This window comes from Bos grunniens, chromosome 5 (assembly GCF_055505025.1).
Source record: "Bos grunniens cultivar Pamir isolate PY7600 chromosome 5, Bosgru_T2T1.0, whole genome shotgun sequence".
NCBI classification, from domain to species: domain Eukaryota; kingdom Metazoa; phylum Chordata; class Mammalia; order Artiodactyla; family Bovidae; genus Bos; species Bos grunniens.
Genome location: NC_141169.1, coordinates 75,071,525 through 75,086,781, shown reverse-complemented (window position 1 = coordinate 75,086,781; position 15,257 = coordinate 75,071,525). Strand labels below are relative to the sequence as shown.

At 41.9% G+C, this 15,257-nt stretch overlaps 1 protein-coding gene across 26 annotated transcripts in view; it reads left to right on the top strand.

The window, feature by feature from the left end:
• Positions 1–15,257, top strand: part of RBFOX2 (RNA binding fox-1 homolog 2) — a 293,258-nt gene that overhangs the window by 119,863 nt on the left and 158,138 nt on the right. The gene's annotated exons all lie outside the window — the stretch shown is intronic.

The window sequence follows — 15,257 nt, the reverse complement described above, 5'->3', positions numbered from 1 at the left end:
CCAGAAGAGTGTGCCCAGCAGCAGTTCTCCGGAGCCTTCGCTGGCAGGATGTTTAACTCCTGGGTGTCTGACTTGCAGTGAGCTCCTACTATTGCAGTTAGCTCGTTCTGTTGTTCGCCATGCCTCTCTGAGCCCATCTAATGTTAAGTAAGCTTACCCAGTCCCCAAGGGAAGGCTCCTAGTGAGGCACAGTGCAGTGCTTTGAGCTTGAAGAAGCTGGTTTTTGAAGCCCTAGTTCTGCCAAAAACCAGCAGCATGACCTTGGGCAAGTTACTTTCCCTGCTTGAACTTGATCCCCTTTCTGCTAAGTTAGAGGGAAAGGAGGACAGGATGAACATGTATGACATAGTATATACAAGTCACCAGCCTGAGGTCTGGGGGAAAGCATTTAACCTGTGCTGAGTGCCTATTTTGCAGCAGTTTGTTTTTTTATAGTTTGCCCTCTGCAGGGCAAGTGCTGTCCACCCAGTTTCATAGATGAGAAGAGTGAAGGCTAGAGTCTGTCCAACTTGCCCAAGGTCAAATAGCTAGGAAGGCTCATCTGGCTCTAATGCCCACACTTTCTTCCATGCCACTGGGTTGGCTCGAAAGGCCCTCAAAGTCCTTCTAGCATTTTCACTCTAATACTCTGATAGTTTTAACTCCTTAATAGCTTCTTGTTCTGCCCTGTAGAGGGATTACTGTCTCCCTTTCCACATCCCTGTTAGTAGAGCAGGTGAATAACTTTTCAGAAATGATGACACTTCTGCCATCTCCTGAAAGCAGCAAAAGAAAATGGTGCGGCCATCAGTTTTCTCTTTGCATCACAGGGAAGTCCTCATCCTTTAGAGCAGTGGTCCCCAACGTTTTTGACATCAGGGACTGGTTTCATGGAAGACAGTTTTCTATGGATGAGGGTGGGGGGGATGGTTTCAGGATGATTCAAATGCATTATATTTATTGTACACTTGAGTATTATTACATTGGCTCCACCTCAGATCATCAGGCAGTAGATCCCAGAGTTTGGGGACTCCTGATTAGGGCCAGCATCTCCTGCTTCCTCAGCAGTCCCTTTCCTCAGGCAGATATAGGTATTAATATTTCCTTTTTCTCTTTGCCTTGTGTTTTGATAGTCGGATAAGGATCTCTGGTTTAAGGAAGGGTGAAATTTTGAGGAGATTTTTTTAAATCCCCTTTATTCAAAGCTTTTCTGTGAGCTAGAGACACACTATTGCATTTACCCCTACCTGGAATCACTGTGATATATATAGCCCTGTCAGGAGCTCCTTCTATCCGAGGGCTTGGTTTTCAGTGTAGTTCCTTATAAATTATTCTAGCTATCTGGCTGGGGGACATCTTGCATCATGAAACATGCTGTGTTTCTCTTCCTGCAGTTTAATTGAATACTTTTAAATCCACAGAGAAAATAGCTTTCTTTAGGTGTGTTTCTATTGATTATTGCTGCTGATTTAAAATAAATTACGGTAGTAACCCTAAAATGTCAAATTTGTTAAGGAGTCATTTTTTATTTTTGTTGTGGGTTAAGAAAAATGACCACAAGCAAGTCTGTTAACAGTTGTAAATTATGAAGCCAGGCACTGACCCAGGTGTTTTATGTTCATAATTTCTAATTTTCATGATAAACGTGTACTTATAGATGAAGACGGAGAAGGCAATGGCACCCCACTTCAGTACTCTTGCCTGGAAAATCCCATGGACGGAGGAGCCTGCTAGGCTGCAGTCCATGGGGTCGATAAGAGTCGGACACGACTGAGCGACTTCACTTTCACTTTTCGCTTTCAGGCATTGGAGAAGGAGATGGCAACCCACTCCAGTGTTCTTTCCTGGAGAATCCCAAGGACAGGGGAGCCTGGTGGGCTACCGTCTATGGGGTCTCACAGAGTCGGACACAACTGAATCGACTTAGCAGCAGCATAGATGAAGAAACAGTTAAGAGTGGTTATAGTACTTGCTCAGGTCACAGTGACTGATTTGGCACTTTGATTCCAGATCTGTTTCATTTCCAAACCTAAGCTCTCTCTTCAGTACCATGCTGCTTCTGGAAGATGATCTTGAGAGTTGATTTAATTATCCATGCCCATTCCTCAGCTCTGATCACCCCAGAAAATCCATATGCTTTCTTTTTAAAAGAGATGTACCGTTTTAGATGATAAACTTCACAGTTAGGGGAAAAAAAATTAAGGGAAGTAGTTTCTGGTCTTTGCCAACTTTTATAATCAGGTAACTTTTATTAATGTTTAGTTTGAATTATTTTTACTAAAATTTAAATCCATCGCATCTAATTCTAAGTGAAAATGCTAAATTGGTGGCTGTTCATCATCAGATTCCAGAGAGTTAGGGGTTTCACTGTGGTTTGGGGTGCACAGGAAGAGGAGGACCTTAGAGGATGAATTGTATATGAGTAGATGGAGAAAAGAGAATTTTCTTGGGGTAAGGAATTTGTCATTTGCTCCATCTTTTGGTACAGCCTGTGTCTACCATCTCTTTGAGCACCTTAAGATGGTGTTGAGAATCCAGTGGAAGATGGGTTGGTATTACTCAATGGCCGTTTGCTTCACCCTAACTCTTTTCAAGAATTGCTTATGATTTCGTTCTGCCACAGTGATGTTGGGCTTTGCCAGTTGAGTGCAACGAGAGATTCACACAAAAGACGTATATTCACTACACAGTCTCTGCCATCCATGTCAGCCTAACAAATGTTTCAGCAGCATTTACTTGTGTGTCTGCTATATGCCAGTTGCTTGGCATAACACTGATGATTCTGAGATGAATAAGACATACCTTTAGGATCTCATAGTGGAGTGGAATTTACAGTCTTATTTAGGAAACAAGACATATAAACATAGAATTAATAATGAAAGGCAGTATATGCATAAGAATATTTTAAAAATAAATGAACTATGGACAGCAGACTTTACTGGGGTTCTGAGATGAAAGGGGTACGGTTTGCCAGAGTAGTAAAGACGGAGTTCCTTTACAGTTTCATCCAGGGTGTGCAGTGGGGCAGAGCTGGGGTGAGATGAGGTTTTTTGGTTTTTTGAGGTTTTTTGGTCACTCTCAGTGACAAGGCAATGGAAATGGTTCACTGAATTAAGGTAAGTATCCTAACGTTATTGATGGAACTGTAGCCAGAGACTGGGGAAGGAAGACTCCGCAGTTAGCATTCTAAATGGGGAGCGTAAAGGTGACAAAAGCCGATGTAAACAACAACAACAGTTTAATCCCTGCAGAAACTGCATTTTTAGGGGAAAAAAATTTAAGTCTTATATTTTGGTTCCCAGGTTAGCATCCCCCCCGCCCTCTGCCCCTTAGCTTTTTAATACAGTATTCTCTATATTAGAAATCCCTTACCATTTACTCTTGTTGGGTTTTTAAAAGTTGGAAGACTTCAAGCTGAGTCCTACACAGACAGAGACATCAGTAGGCCTGTTTGCTGTGTGCATGGCTCACGGTGGCCTTGTCCTTGATGACTGCTGCATATTTATGAGCGTCCCTCCACAAAGCCCACCCAGGGAAGAGCTCTTCTTTTTCCTTTTTTAGGTTCCTGAAACTTACCTAAAACTCTGAGGCCGGAGAAGGTATAGGGAATGAAGTTTCTTCCTTCTCCCTCCCCCTACTCCATAGTAGCTTAATTTAAGTACCCTGTGGAAATAAAGATAAATGTGAGAAACTTCAGGATGAAAAGAACATTAGAGACCAGAGAAGTCAGGGGAGGTCATATCAGGCTTAAAGTGGAAACTATGTTACAACCTAAGCAAGGAGCAACTGATAGGCCTATAAATAGGATTTTATCTCCTCTTAGGACATTTTTGGCGTGGTTGTAGCTTCCCATGTGGGGGACTATTATATTTACTAAAAATAAACTGTGTTTCAGAAGTGATTAAAGTAAATCCCACTGAACTCATTTATGTTATTAAAAATGTAGCCATAGCCTGAAAATAAATTTATAGAGGTTGATGCATACTAACTGTTGAGAGAACTTGGATATTGAAGCCATCCATCAGTTAGATCTGAGATCAAATGGTCTGGTCCAGTTTAGTGTGGATTATTAGGTAGGTTGCCTTCTCAGAAGATAGTGTTATTTCGTTTCTGCTAGTCCAGAAGTCCCTCAAACCCTAGCTATATATTCAGACTCATTCAGACTCATAAATGGGCATAAATAGATGATAAGTGTTATCACCTAGGAAAGACAGAGTAGTTCTAATTCTTTAGAAATCTTACTGCTTAGTTAAAGCTGCTTGGCTATGACCATTCAGAGCAGAAGAACATATGAATCGGCCATACCTTTGGTATCCCTTCTGGGGAACAAAAAATCCTTCAAGTTGTCCGAGTTTGTTTCTCACACTCTCCTTATCCTGACTGTAGTCCTTTAAATTGTGCAGCAAATATTTGGCATCTAGCTGCCTGTCAGCCAGTCTCTGACACCTCTGGATGGTTTGTTCTCTTCCTGTGAGTATATTTGAAATTAGTAAGAAGCATCTATTAGTTTTAGTATCCTATGAGAAGACTAGGAAAAGCTGACATTCGTAAATAGTAAAACTGCTTAAAGCATATTTCTCAAAGTTATGTGACCGTGGGATTCTTTCTGAAATCTAATGACATGAACAACAGAGCGCAGTGTGACTCATGCACATCGCGTTTGTGGATTCGTCACCAGACATGGTCTCAGAGTTGAGTTCATGCCTTCAAAAAGTGAAATCATTTACTTTTTCCAGACTTCAAAACTAGCTTTGGAGAAGTTAAATCATTAAGTGCAAAAATAAAAGCAATTTAAAAAATGAACACAATTAAGCTGTTTTTGTTTTAATATACTGCCTATGCCTTAGTGCACATGTTAAACGTCTTTTTCCTGCTTGTACTACTTCACATTTTATCTTTATTTCTCAAAGATGGCATCTCACTCTTAAATGATAGGTTGTTGCATACTCATTAGAAACTGTATATGTATGTTTAGTATTTTTCTTTAGAATAAATAAATCAAATAGAAGAAATATTAGTAGCATCAATTTATAAATTGTTGAACTACCTAATGACAGCTCGTGAAATGCTAAAAACATGGTAATATATTTTAAATGTCATATTCACGAACTGCTTTAAACCCTTTTTTACTGGTCTCTTTCTCCCCTTTATAACCACTCAATTCCTTTCTTTCTCCCAGTGCTTTTAAGAAGGAAACTGAAGTTCCCGATGTAGTATTTTTTTGATAGATAAAGAGATAAGAAAGTTGGTGAAAGAGGTTCGACAAGTTCATGGAATTCCTTGCGTCCCAAACCCAAGATTCTGCCTGATTGCTTTCATCTAATTTTTCTTGTGTCTCACACTTATCAGCCAGCTGTTACAGTGGTAATGGCAATGATAGTGAATCGTGCTCTGTTTACAGAATAGCTAGCATACTCTATTGTATCTGGGTCTGAAGAAAACCCTGTGTCATTACTATCATTTTACAGATGACAAAAATGAAAGTACATATATTTGACTTTTTCCATTACTAAAATTCAGGAATTGTTAAGTTGAATTTTCGTTTCTGTCATACTGGTGTAGAATGTTTAGGGGCAGCAAATGTGGGGATAGACAAGTTGACTTTTGGCTGAGACTTTCAGCCTAGACATTTCAGGATTCTTTGCAGTCTCTGTCTTTGTTGTGAGGCGTGTACACTATTAATGTGTATAGAGCTTTCTGTGATGTTGAACTTTGATTTGTAAAGTTATAGTAAAATAATTGTTAAAGGTGTCACTTAGGATTAAGTTCAGCTACATGCAACAGAATCCCCCTCCTCCTTTCCCCTTACCCCAAAGTGGCTTAAACAAGACTTTGTCTTTGATGAAAACAGAGTCTGGAAGTAGGCAGCTCAGGGCTGGTATAGCGCTCAGTGGTTATCAAGGATCCAGGATCGTCACTGCTCTTTGCTTCTCTGCCTGTAGGATGTGACCCAGATGGTTGCTACAGCTCCAGCCATCATTCCTGCATTTCCACGGAGCAGTTGAGAGGAGGAAAAGAGCTCCCCTCCCCTACTTAACAAACCTTCCAAAAAGTCCCATATAACATTGCTACTCGTATCTCATTGGCCAGAACTTAGTCTATGGTCACACCTAGCAGCAGTGGAGGTTGGGAGATACAGCCCTTTCTTGGAGGGTGTGTGTATTAATCCTCGGATGAAAACTGGGGTTTTGTTACTGAGGAAGAAAGGATATTGGGAAACCACCAGCGTTCTCAAGCTCAGGGACTGTCAGAATGGCATGGCTTTACCTCCCATATGGTGCAGAAGACTCTTCTGTAGCTTCCTTGGGACCTCTTCAGTCAGTCTTTGCTGTGTTGTCCAATAAAGTGATTTTTCCCTTGAGATGTATATACCTTTATGTAAACACTTTTTTTTTTTTTAAGTTAGTAGAAGATAAAAAGGATCATTGAAATTTCCATTTAAGTTCAACTTAAGTTTTTTGAAACCAGTTTTTTGGGACTACAAATAGAATAAAGTGAGCTTTTTAGTAAGCATAAAATAAAGTGTTAAATATTTAGGTGTCTAGTCATTAGTAAAGGAAAAAGTGTAAATTTTCCTTCAGTTTTTTGAAGCCTGGATCAGCTATTAAATTACACGTTTCTTGGAGATAGAGAACTTGCTTATTTTAATTTAAAATTTTATGTTTTTTGGACAAATAATACATTTATATGATTCAGTACTCAAAAGGTACCAAACGGCCATATGGTGAATGGTTGCTCCCCAGTTCCTACCTTGATTCCCCAGTGTCTTTCCCCTAGAAGCAATGGATGTCTTCCCTTTTGTATATAGTTCCTACTTAAAAAAAGAAAGAAATTCAGTGCAACTGTGCTATACATTGTTCTGAACCTTTCTTTTATCACCCAAAGAGATGCCATGTCCCTTCTCCACCCTGCAAGGCTATATAGTGCCCCATTGTCTGGGTGAACCATAATTCATTAACAGAAGAACCTTGTTCTTACGTCTGTACCTGCTCTGTAAGCAACGTTTGTTCATATTGGTTAAACCGAACTCTTTGATTGAATTTGACTATGCAGAATATTTTAGCAATGAGTTATTTTTAGTGGTCGAGTATTCCAACTAGCTGAGGGGATTTTCCCTTCTTTAAGCATCAGGATGTTTAAGAATTATTTATTTTGGAAGTAAGTCCTTCTTAAATGTATTACTTAGCTATATAGTTTAGTCCTTCTAAAATTTATTACTTAACTACAGTTTTTTCTAACAGTTATACTTTTCTTAATGGTTTTAACACAGTTGTCAACATCAGTTATTGCTTATGACTGAAAAAGAGTGATATCTAAGAGCTTTTCATGGTTTTTGCCTTGCTAAATGACCTTATTTTAATATGTCTGCTTTTTGATAACTTATCTGCTTTTTAGATTTTTTTCTCTTGGTCTCTTGCACCTGATACGGCTGCCTCTCACATAATATTTCTCTTTCCTCTGGTACTTATTCTCTACTATTTCTTAGTTCCCTTTCCTAATTTGCTTTTTAAATGTTCAGTGGGTAAGTAGCCAGATAATCAGGACAGAAATATTTCTAAAATTAAAAAAAAAAAAGATTAAAAGAAGGCCTGGCAGAGCTTTCCTGCTGGTGAAAGTGCATGAGCATTTCGATATTCAGGATATTTAGAGGGCCTTTGGTGGCTCAGATGGTAAAGAATCTGCCTGCAATGCAGGGGACCTGGGTTCGATCCCTGGGTCGGGAAGATTCCCTGGAGAAGGAAATGGCCACCCATTCCAGTATTCTGGCCTGGAGAATCCCATGGACAGAGGAGCTGGGTGGGCTACAGTCCACGGGGTCGCAAAGAGTCCAACACAACTAAGCAACTTTCACTTTGTTTCCTAATTATTACCATGTTGTAGAATAGCTCTGTCCAGTGGATCTGTGATGATGGAGATGTTTTATATCTGCCCTGTCCATTATTAGTAGCCACTAGGCTCTTGTGGCTCTTGAGCACTTGAGACTTGAGGCAAGTGAGACTGGAGAACAGAAATTTTAATCTTCATTAAAATCAAATAGCCACACATGACTAGTGGCTGCTGTGTTGGACGTATGGTTCTAGACTAAATAATTAACGATGAGCTTGGTTATAGGAAATCTTGGGTTAGGATGCAGTTATTTTATTGTACTGAGACGATTGAGAATGTAATACTCAGATTAGATACTCAGATATGCAGATGACCCCACCCTTATGGCAGAAAGCAAAGAGGAATTAAAGAGCCTCTTGATGAAAGTGAAGGAGTAAAGTGAAAAAGCTGATTTAAAACCTAACATTCAAAAAACAAAGATCATGGCATTCCAGTCCCATCACTTGATGGTAAGTAGATGGGGAAACAATGGAAACGGTGACAGACTTTATTTTCTTGGGCTCCAAAATCACTGCAGATGGTGACTGCAGCCACAAAATTAAATAAAGATGCTTGCTCCTTTGAAGAAAAGCTATGACAAACCTAGACAGCGAATTAAAAATCAGAGACATTATTTTGCCCACAAAGGTCCGTATTGTCAAAGTTATGGTTTTTCTAGTAGTCATGTATGGGTGTGAGAGTTGGACCATAAAGAATGCTGAACACCGAAGAATTGATGCTTTTGAGCTGTGGTGTTGAAGAAGACTCTTGAGAGTCCCTTGGACTGCAAGGAGATCAAACCAGTCAATCCTAAAGGAAATCAATCCTGAATATTCATTAGGAGGACTGATGGTGAAGCTGAAGCTCCAATACTTTGACCACCTGATGCGAAGAGCTGACTCATTAGAAAAGACCCTGGTGCTGGGAAAGATTGAAGGCAGGAGGAAAAGGGAATGACAGAGGGCGAAATGGTTGGATGGCATCGCTGACTCAATGGACATGAGTTTGAACAAGCTCCAGGAGATGGTGAAGGACAGAGAATCCTGGCGTGCTGCAGTCCATGGGGTCGCAAAGAGTTGGGCATGACTGAGTGACCGAACGGAGAAGGCAGTGGCACCCCATTCCACTACTCTTGCCTGGGAAATCCCATGGACAGAGGAGCCTGGTAGGCTACAGTCCATGGGGTCGCGAAGAGTCAGACAGGACTGAGCAAGTTCACTTTCACTTTTCACTTTCATGCATTGGAGAAGGAAATGGCAACCCACTCCAGTGTTCTTGCCTGGAGAATCCCAGAGACAGGGGAGCCTGGTGGGCTGCCATCTATGGGGTTGCACAGAGTCGAACACGACTCACGCGACTTAGCAGCAGCAACAGAGTGACCGAACAGCAACAACTCAAATTAGCTTAAGGTAAATAATTAAATTGAAATTGCTTTTCATGTTAATGTTGTGTTTATTTCAAGCTGTAACATTCTAAAGCCATTGGTGCTGGCCTGTGTTTATGGTTTGCAGCTGTGATAAGACTTTGAGTCCTCTTGGTAACTAGGGTGATATTAGTTGCACTCTAACTTTATTTATAGGACTTGGTTAGACACTTGCCTAACCAGAGTGCCAGAAACTCCTACAAATAACTTTGACCTTCCCTAGCAAAAAGTCAAAGAACAAAATGACCCATAGCAGAAGATCTCAGTTGTATTCTGTATACGAAAAATGTTACTTTCTAACGGAGAAATCTGTAGCAAATAAGAAAACAAATGAGTATATTAACTAATTATGGATTTTGGTAACAATTAGGAAGAAAATAAACAGAGTACAGTGATATAGAGAATAAGGGCTGTGGGGAAGGCCTTCCAACTAGAGAGAGTGATCTGGAGAACATTAGTTGAGGAGGTATTATTTAAGCTGAGATCTGAACCATAAGAAGTAGCCAGCCTTATGGAGAATGAAGGCAGCCTGAGAAAGGATTTCAAGAACGGGATAAAGGGACTAAAAGGTGCTCAGGAGAGGGATGGACTTTCTGAGGAACTGGCACAGGATCAGTGTATTTAGAGCATAGTGACTGAAGTGGATGTAATGATATGAAATGAGGTTGGAGAGGTGGGCAGTTAGCAAATAAATCATGTAGCACCTTCAGAGCCATTATAAGGACTTCAGATAGAAAAAAATTAAGCATAACATGAAGCTGCAGAATCAAAGGCGTGATATGATTGGGTTAGAAAGTCCCTCTGGCTACTATGTGATGAGTGTTTTGAAGAAGAGCAGCCGTGAAAGTGGCAGAACTCCTGTGATGTTCCAGAAAGAGGTGATTGGAACTTGGGTTCCGGTGGTAGAGCGGAGATCAAGACGAGTCAGACACATACAACATGCTGAGGGGTTTGATGTGAGGGGTGAGAGATAAAGGGAGGGTCTCTCACTTCCGTAATTGCCAGGTAGTACCACCTATGGAGGTAGGGAACACCAAGGACATACCAGTTTCAAGGGTGGTGGTAAGTGGTGGTGTTTAAGAGCCCAGTTTGGGGAGAGTTTTGTTGCACATCCTTGTGAGGCAGCTAAGTAGTCATATTGCAGCAGAGAAGAGTTCTAGTATAGGGATCTAACTTGGTAATTACTAGCGTGATGGTCGGAGAAGGCAATGGCACCCCACTGCAGTACTTTTGCTTGGGAAATCCCATGGACGGAGGAGCCTGGTAGGCTGCTATCCATGGGGTCGCTAAGAGTCAGACACGATTGAGTGACTTCACTTTCACCTTTCACTTTCATGCATTGGAGAAGGAAATGGCAACCCACTCCAGTGTTCTTGCCTGGAGAATCCCAGGGATGGCTGAGCCTGGTGGGCTGCCGTCTATGGGGTCGCACAGAGTTGGACACGACTGAAGCGACTTAACAGCAGCAGCAGCAGCGTGATGGTATTTGAAGCAGTGGGATAAGTTGAGAGAACTCAAAAAGAACAGGGTGACTCAGGATTGAGCCCCAGGAAACACTTTCTTTTTAAAGGTCTATTAATGGAAAAGCTGAAAAAGAGGCTGAGCAGAAGTAATCATCGATGTGGGGATTGTATTAATCATCGATGAAAAACAGGATTGTAACGTCTTGGAAACTAGCAGAAGAGAATGTTTTAAGAAGGTTGGCAACTCTGTTGAAGAGGTCACTTAAGTTGAGGACAGCAAAATGTCCATTAGGTTGAGTAGCATGGATGTATTGGATTGGCCACAAAGTTTGTTTGGGTTTTTCTATAAGATGGTTCAGAAACTTGAATGAACTTTTTGGCCAACCCACCAGTTGCCATTGACCAATGGGTTTAATGGAGTGGAGGGCTTGGAAACTTTATTTTGAGAAGACTGAAGAAATAAGAGGTGAAGAAGTAGAAGCAGGTATAGATACTTTTTATGAGAAGATTTACTGTGAAGTTGGACTTCCCTGATAGCTCAGTTGGTAAAGAATCCGCCTGCAATGCAGGAGACCCCGGTTCGATTCCTGGGTCAGGAAGATCTGGTGAAGGGATAGGCTACCCACTCCAGTATTCTTGGGCTTCCCTTGTGGCTCAGCTGGTAAAGAATCTGCCTGCAATGCAGGAGACCTGGATTCGATCCCTGGGTTGGGAAGATCCCCTGGAGAAGGGAAAGGCTACCCACTCCAGTATTCTGGCGTGAAGAATTCCATGGACAGTCCATGGGGTCGCAAGGAGTCAGACACGACTGAGAGACTTTCACTCACTGTGAAGTAGTGAGCAGGAAAAAGGAGAGAGTGGCTGGGGGGGAGGTGAGGGGCCCACAGAGGATTTTTGCACCTTGATTCAGTTAGTCAGTTGCCTACTATCAGACTTTTCTTTTTTTTTTTAAATTTTTTTAAGGTTTTTGCTCTTAGATTGCTACAGCAAACTTCCTTCTACGCTTGTGAGGGTTTTCTAAGATAGGTTACTCGGAGGTGGAATTGCTGAGCTACAGGCCATGAAAGTTTCAGAATCTGAAACAGATTGTGGCCAAACAGACTCCCAGAGTGATGCTGCCAACGTACACTTTCCCTGTCAGTGTGTGAGGGCAGAGGGGAGGTTTTCTGAAGATGGACATATGTTTATTGCTGGCCTGACAGTGAGTGCAAAGGGGAGAGAGTTATGAGGCAGGAGAGAGGAGGTGATCAACAGAGCAGCCTGGTTCTTACATGGGTGCTGGCAGATGGGATGTGAGCCCAAGTAGTGAAACAGGCCTTTGATGTGAGGCACACCTCTGTCATTGTAACAGGATGTAAGGAGGAGGAGATGTATGCGTTTCTAGGTAGGACTGTGGATTTGGTGGACAGATGAGACTGAATGATTCTCTTTTAAAGTGAAGTACTTCAATAGAGCAACAGCCAATGGTTGAGTTGTGGGGAAAGAATGAAGTAGGTTTCAGGAGAAGGTAAGAAACAGTCATTTTGGAGAGTGAGAAAGCTTCTGGGGCAGCTTTGGTAGGACTGTTCGGCATTGACAAGGGCCCAGTTGAGATTTGTGATCATGAGTATATAGTGAAGTCAGTCAGCTTGGTCATGTGACTTTTCTCTGGCAACATTTAGCTGGTTGGGAACAGGAACAGAGAAGGCAGATACTTGTATTTAACCAGGGTTCGAGTTTTGCTATATGCTAGTGATGGAGTGGGCAAATGATTGAGGATATTTGCAAGGGAGGGATTATAATCATGGACCACAGAGTCAGCGCTGGACGTACGAGGGAGTAGAAGACAGGAAGTGGAGAGATTTCCCTAGTGGTCCAGTGGATAAGACCTTGCCTTCCAACACAAGAGGTGCCGATTCAATCCCTGGTCAGGCAGGTAAGATCCCATATGCCTTGTGGCCAAAAACCCAAACATGAAAACAGTAACAACATTATAACAAATTCAATAAAGACTTTAAAAATGGTCTACGTAAAAAAAAAAAAAAAAGACAGGACTGAGGTGGATAGATGATGAACAGGTCATTGAGGAGATCAGAGCTCATAGTGGAGGGGATACCAGAGCAAGTTGGTTGGAAGGATGGGAGGTTAGTTGAGAATATGATTGAAACACAATGAGGAAGAACACAGCTCTTAAGATAGTGTTCATTTTTCATCTTTTAGGGATGATCACTCTGGGTTCCCTAAACCTGGCAGTCAGAGCTCTGACATCTATTTGCTGGTAACTTTTCCAAGAGGTGAACTTTGCCGAGAGGTGAAAAAGGGACGTCCCTTTTCTCTGTGTGTGCACCTGGAGTTCCCCACACATTATAGAAGGTAACCACAGATCAGAGGAGGTTTCCAGAACCATTCTTGTAATGACACCTGTCATAGCAGCAGCACTCAACCAGAGCCACAGCCTTCGGAAACTCACTCACAGTGTGTGTTCACTGGGTTCCAAGCCTCGTCTCTGTCCTTTATTGTTTGAAGTCTTGGTATTGAGCAGAGATAAGAGCGCAAGGGTGTTATCCAGGGAAAATTTTCCTGTGATCTTGGCAGTCTTGGCAGATTTGATTTTATCAGTGAAAAAGTGTAGTACAGGACTGATCTTGGAGTCTTACAAATTTATGTTTAACTTGTGGCACCTTTACTCACTGGTTGTGAGACCGTGGGCAAAGTGTTTAGCCACTTTAAGCCCCAGTTTTCTTCCATGTGTGAAAAAGATAAAGTAGGGCGTTCCTTACAGAGATGGCAGTGAGATGATACAAGGAGAGTTCTGGCACATAGTATGTTCTCAGCAAATAGTAGCTGTTGGTGGCATTATGGGGGCTTCCCGGGTGGTGCAGTGGTAAAGAATCTGCCTGCCAGTACAAGAGATGCAAGAGGCAAGGGTGCTATGCCAGGTCAGAAAGATCCCCTAGAGAAGGAAATGGCAACCCACTCCAGTATTCTTGCCTGGGAAATCCCATGGACAGAAGAGCCTGGCTACAGTCCTTGGGGTCATAAAGAGGGGGACACGACTGAGCACGGCACAGGTGGTATTACACTGAAATCAGCAGGCGGCGATGGAACACTCTGTCTCCAGTTAGTGCTCCAGAGTGGTTTAGATGCCGTCACTGGAAAGTGACAGCTACGGCCATCCTGCCCTGCGTAAGTCTGTGCTATTGCATGAGGACTAGCACCTTGGACTTCAGTGTGCTTGTGACCCAGCTGTGGCTTTTGTCATAATGTTGATGTTAACTCTGTAAGTCTCGGATGGTGCTGGAGATTCTTCCTTATCCAGGAAGCTCCCAGTTGACACCAGTGCTGCTGATGCTGGTCCGTGGGTCACATTTTGAGTAGCAAGATTCTATTAGAGAACTGCCCTGTGGGAATCCTTGCTATTTTAAGCTGAGAGGAAATGAGGTTAAAAGAGCCCCATTCTTTAAACTTTTTTTTTTTTTGAGTCAAATTCAGTTGGACTTCATATGGCCCATTTCTATAGCTCATTGCTGTGGTGAGTCTGTGTTATCTCTGCAGATCCTGGAAGTGAAAGGAGTAGAAATAATGTAGAGAGGGTTGCTTCATATTGCTTTAGAAAAATTTTCAGTGTCTGACTTCTCAGGAATATTTTTGCAAAATTGTGTCGGTTCTCCAGCTGTACGCACTTTCCCACATCAGCCTTTTACACCAACAGAAATACTGGCATAAAACATGCAGTCTCATATTTTAAAATGAATAACCAACAGGGTCCTACTGTGTAGCACAAGGAACTCTGCTCAATGTTATTTGGCAGCTTGGATGGAAGGGGAGGTTGGAGGAGAATGGATACATGTATATGTATGGTTGAGTGCCTTTGCTGTCCACCTGAAACTACCACAACATTGTTAATCGGCTATACTCCAATATAAAATAAAATTTTTTAAAAAACTAAAAAAAAAAAAACATGCAGCCTCTTTAATTGTTAGACTTTGAGGCAGAGTCAGAAAGAGTCAGTACCATCAGACTCTTCACAGTACAACATCCAGTGCTTTCAGAAGCAGGAATTCAAGATGCATTATCAGGTTAGAATTACTGGCAGCACCCATATTGCTATCCCAGATAATCTGATTTTTCTTTCCCAGAAGCAATCATGCCAGACTTCCTCTGTGGGCCCTCCCGAGAAGAGTGCCTTCTCTGATGCTTTAATTCACACATTCTTTCCTCCAAACTAATACAGAGGCTGATAAGCTTCAGAGAACCGTTATGTAGCCTGATAAAGTGTTCTCCTGATAGAAGGAGGCATACGTGCGTCCTCATCCTGTGTGTAAGACTGGGATCCTTTTGAGAGGGTCTTCGTCATGTGCAGTTGTTACACGTTTGTGTCTCTTAATCTGAATCCTGCATAGCGATAAAGCAGAGCTTATGTGACTTGATTGGAAAGAATTTTGTTTTCTCCTACCTCTTTGTTTCCTTTTTTCCCTTTTTTTTTTTAAGATTAGGGAAATGTGGACGTGCAGGAGCATGATCCACTTCTTTTGCCTGTGGGTTTT